Genomic DNA, 5,702 nt, shown 5'->3' with positions numbered 1-5,702 from the left:
GGGTTTACGCCATTCTCCTGCCTCAGCCTCCCCAGTAGCTGGGACTACAGGCGCCCGCCACCGCGCCCGGCTAGTTTTTTGTATTTTTTTTAGTAGAGACGGGGTTTCACCGTGTTAGCCAGGATGGTCTCGATCTCCTGACCTCGTGATCCACCCGTCTCGGCCTCCCAAAGTGCTGGGATTACAGGCTTGAGCCACCGCGCCCGGCCGCAAGTGACTAGATTAACATTTCTTCTGTGAAATAGAAATGGAGTGTTGAAATGAAAATTAAGTACAATTAAGAGAGAATTATTTTTATTTTATTTGTATTTTAAAATTTGTTATTACTATTATTGGTAGTAGTAGTAGTAGTAGTAGTATTTTGGTAGACACAGGGTCTCACTATGTTGCCCAGGCTGGTCTCCAACTCCTGGGCCCAAGCAATCCTCCCTCCTCAGCTTCCCAAAGTGCTGGAATTACAGGTGTGAGCCACCACATCCGGCCAAAGAATTTAAAAACATTTTTTGCATATCTGAATTTGTGGCTTTGGATTATCATCCCTGTCATAGCAGGTAATATAGCATCTGGACAGATATATTGATGAAGAGCTACTTAAAAAGTAGTTTATCTGGGATGCTGTTTATTACATTTGTCAAGGAGATCTAGTCAATACCTCCATCTAGTGGCAAACTTGTAAGTGGAGACTTACGTCTTACAAAGTATATTAAGTCTTGATAAAATAAAGCCCTCTTTCTCTCTGAAATGTCCATAAGACCCAGAGTGGCTTTCTAGAAGCAGAAGTTAGTTTTAGGAATATTAGAACAATATTTTCACAGCAGAAAACAAGTGGAAAAATAAAAACATCTAAGGAAAAACTTGTGGGTATTATATTTATAATACAAAGATGTTTGATATTCACTTCCAAGTAAGTTCTGCAATAAACAACTTCTGTCAAACTTAGCCTACTGGAATAACACATTGTACTAGGTTAAACAGTGTCCTCCCAAAAGATGTTTGTTTGTTTAAGAGACGGTCTCTGGCCAGGTGCGGTGGTTCATGCCTACAATCCCAGAACTTTGGGAGGCCAAGGAGGGCAGATCACCTGAGGTCAGGAGTTCGAGATCAGCCTGGCCAATATGGTGAAACCCCGTCTCTAGTAAAAATACAAAAAATTAGCGGGTGTGGTGGTGGGCTCCTGTAATCCCAGCTACTCAGGAGGCTGAGGCAGGAGAATTGCTTGAACCCAGGAGGTGGGTTCAACTCACTGCAACCTGAGTTGAGATCGTACCACTGCACTCCAGCCTGAGCAACAGAACAAAACTCTGTCTTAAAAAAAGAAAAAGAGAGAGAGAGAAAAAAAAAGAGCGAGACAGAGCCTTGCTCTAGTCACCCAGGCTGGAGTGCAATCATAACTCACTGCAGCCTCCTAGGCTCAAGTAATCCTCCTGCCTCAGCCTTCCAAGTAGCTAGGACTACACCTGTGTGTCACCATGCCCACCTAATTTTTATTTTTTGTAGAGATGGGGTGCGCACATTTCCACCAATTGTCTCTTCAAGGCAATCTAGGCTATCAATCATGTGCCTCAAAATTCTTCCTCTGCCCATCACCCCAATCTATCAATAAAGGCATTTCCATGTTTGTGTGTATTAATATGGCAGCACCCCACTCTTCAGTACCAAAATCTGTATTTGTTTCCTAAGGTTGCAGTAGCAAATTACCACTAACTGGGTGGCTTAAAACAACGGAAATGTATTTTCTCACAGTTCTGGAGGCTGGAGTCCACGATCCAGGTGCTGGCAGGATTAGTTCCTTCTGCGGGTTCTGAGGGACAGTCTGTTCCATGCCTCCCTCCGAGATCGTGGTTGTTGTTGGAAGTCCCTGGTGTTCCTGGCTTTGTAGAGGCATCAGTGCAATCCCTGCCTTCTCCCCTGTGTGTGGCTTTTTCTCCACTCTTGCTATAAGGACATCAGTCATTGGATTTAGGGCCCATCCAAATCTAATATGATCTCATCTTAATTTGATTACACCTGCAAGTTCTCTATTTCCAAATAGTCACATTCATAGGTACTGCAAGTTCAGACTCTAATATATCTGTTAGGGGCCAGGTGTGGTGGGTCAGGCCTGTAATCCCAGCACTTTGGGGGGCCAAGGCGGGAGGACGACTTGAGACTAGGGGTTTGACCCCAGCTTGGGCAATACAGTGAGACCACCATCTCTATGAAAAAAAAAAAATTAGCCAAGGCCAGGCATGGTGGCTCATACCTGTAATCCCAGCACTTTGGGAGGCCAAGGCGGGAGGATGACTTGAAGCCAGGAGTTGGAAACCAGCCTGCTTCCATTAAAATGCAAGTGGAGGGAGATAAATTGAGGTAGGAATTGTTAGCGGACGGAATGTCTTAACTATGAGTTGTCCAAGTTCTTGGTGTATTGGACAAAAATTGAACAAAACGCACTAACAAAGCAACAAAAGAACAGGCTAACGAAGGCACAGATTTATTGAAGAAGCAGTACAATTCAGAGGGTGGGAGCGGGCTTGAGCAAGCAGCTCAACAGCCTCTTCAATTGGGGTTTTTATTAAGCTAAAGGAACCAAGCAACATCCCTCGGTGCCCTTTAGAGGACTCCAATTGGCCGCACCCCATGAAGGATTGGCCTGCGACCACAGGCTGACGTGGAGCCTTGGCACACGATCAGAGGCAGATGTGGAAACTTCTGTCTCATTATCACAGGAACGAGGAGGTGGCCTGTGTGCTGTCCAGTTTTGCCTAGAACTGGCTGCACCTGCTGTTCTTTTGCTTCTGCCTTAACCCTTGATTGCCCAAATTCCCTATTCTCCTGCCTCAGAATTGTTAAGCAAAAAGGAACCAGGACGTGATTATTTGGAAAATTCTCAGCCTAACTATACTGCTGCCAAGGATGAGAAGGTCTGGCCTGAAGAGTGTGTCTGGACAATACTTTGCTAAAGAGAGTTGTGTGTTGGCCGGGCGCGGTGGCTCACACCTGTAATCCCAGCACTTTGGGAGGCCGAGGCGGGCGGATCACGAGGTCAGGAGATCGAGACCATCCTGGCTAACACGGTGAAACCCCGTCTCTACTAAAAATAGAAAAAATTAGCCGGGCATAGTGGCAGGCGCCTGCAGTCCCAGCTACTTGGGAGGCTGAGGCAGGAGAATGGCGTGAACCGGGGAGGCAGAGCTTGCAGTGAGCTGAGATCGCGCCACTGCACTCCAGTCTGGGAGACATAGCGAGACTCCGTCTCAAAAAAAAAAAAAAAAAAAAGAGTTGTGTGACTTATGGATCCACCAGCCGTGTCAGCAGAAGCCAGAAATAGAGTTGGGGTTGTCCAGGAAAGATCTGTGGAGAACGTGAAAGTTCTAATGGTGTGGATCCCCTTGACATCCACAGAAAACAAGATTTTTGATAATTTTATACCAGCAGAAATACTCCCAGCCTTGATGGAAAGGGACAGAGACAGAACAAATTGAAGGGAAAATGACTGACTCCTAGGGCAGAGCCATGGATGCAGAGGCCAGAGGGAGGATGGAGCTATAGGTCCAGAGGCCAAGGCCAACTGCACCCTCTGGGCCCAGAGGCTGGATCGAGTCAGAGGGTCATTAAGGCCTTGAAAACCAATGTAGTTTTCCCTTTTGTGTTACAAACCTATGTGAGACAGTGACCCCTTTAATTCCATGAAAATTCTGCCTTTCATAATGGAAATGTCTGTCCTATGCTTGCCTCATCTCAGTCCCTTTGTGCTGTTGTAATAGACATCTGATTATTACTGGGTAATTTATAAGTAATAGAAATTTACTACTCACAGTTCTGGAGGCTTGGAAGTCCATGACGCCGGCATTAGGTGTCTGGTGAGGGCCCTTCTTGCTACATCCTCATGTAGCAGAAGAGCAGATGGGCAAAAGGGCACCTAAGCAGGTTCCTTCCAGTCCTTTTGTAAGGTGCCAATCCAATCATGAGGGCACAGCCCTCATGGCCTCATCATCTCCTAAGGGGCCCACCTCTTAATACCACAGCAATGTGATTACGTTTCAACATGAACTTTGGAGGGCACACATTCAAACCACTGCACCCACCATTGTACTTTGGAAGCAGATAACTTGTTTCCTAGTTGCACATGTCCACAGTTACGAGAGGAATTTTGCCCTAGAATGTATCATATCATACCTAGAGTCTCAGTGATACCTGGTTTGCATGATTTAGATAATGAGATGTGCAATGTTTTGAGCTGACGATACTTAGATGAGATTTTGGATTTACAGTTAATGCTGAAACAAGTTGAGATTTTTGAGGATGCTGGGATTAGGTGAATGTATTTTGCACGTGGGATGAATGTGAATTTTACGGGGCTAGAGGATTGACTGTAGTGGGTTGAAGTGTTCCCCCCAAATTCACCACCACCAAAACGTCGGAATATGACCTTGTTTGGAAACAGGGTCTTTGAAGATGTGATTAGTTAAGATGACGTCACACTGGTGTACACTAGGCTGTAAATCCAATATGACTGGTGGTGTCCTTATAAGAAGATGGACAAAAAGATGGCCTTGGGAAAGTGGAGGTAGGAACTAGTGCGATGCAGCAATGAGTTAAGGAATGCCACAGATGCGAATGACCCCCAGATGCTAGAAAAGGCCAAAAAAGGGCCCTTCCCTGGATTCTTCAGAGAGAGAGAGAGAACAGCATGGTCCCAGCAACACCTTGATTTCAGACTTCCAGCCTCTAGAATTGTGCAACAATAAATCTGTTGTTTTAGGTCACGCAATCTGTGGTAACTTTGTTACAGCAACTCTAGAAAACTAATACACTCATCCTGGAGGGATGCCCATAGCTTTTCCTTACATTTACTAGCTTATGTGCCATAAGACACTTCATTCACTGAAATCCTGAGACAGGTACAAAGTGTCAACAGAGCTTCTTCAGTGGGCACATGGAAATGTTTGTACCCTCTGTATCAGGATAAGAAAATGATTACAATATAAACAGAAAGACGAAAGACAACAGTAGAGTGTTCCTAAAAACCTTCATATGATTTATCTTGGGACTGTGAAAGCGGCAGATACCAGAATAAAGTCACTTTTGCTGGACCCAGACAAAACAGGGCCGGGAAGGAGGCACATGCATGCATGTCTGAGGTAAGAGCGGCTTCCAAGGACTTACTAAAAACTGCTTCACGTGCTTCATGCATCTCCTGCTCTGATAAGGTTTTTCATTAAACATTCTTTAGGACTGCAATAATTCAAACAAGACATTCTCCAGAGAATACCTGCCCAGTAGCAGCATCTGCATCAATGAACTGGTAACAGCTCTGGCTTTGAACCTATGGAACCCACAGACTCTGCTTCTAAGCAGCTTATGAAAATCTTTTTTTTTTTTTTTTTTTTTTAAATCTTTTTATTGAAAAGCTCCCCTTACACAGAACACACTGGATGCTTGCCATTAATGCATTACAGATTGTAATTTTTCTTTTATCCCCAAGTAAACGCAACATATTTAGAGAGAATTTTCTCTAGTGTCTTTTTTTTTTTTTTCTTTTTGAGACAGTCTCGCTCTGTTACCCAGGCTGGAGTGCAGTGGCGCCATCTCCGCTCACTGCAACCTCTGCCTCCCAGGTACAAGCAATTATCCTGCCTCAGCCTCCAGAGTAGCTGGGAATACAGGCACGTGCCACCATGCCTGGCGAATTTTTTGTACTTTTTTTTTTTTTTTTTTTT

Source organism: Theropithecus gelada, chromosome 14 (assembly GCF_003255815.1).
Source record: "Theropithecus gelada isolate Dixy chromosome 14, Tgel_1.0, whole genome shotgun sequence".
In the NCBI taxonomy this organism is placed as follows: Eukaryota; Metazoa; Chordata; class Mammalia; order Primates; family Cercopithecidae; genus Theropithecus; species Theropithecus gelada.
Note: the sequence above shows the minus strand (reverse complement) of the source record.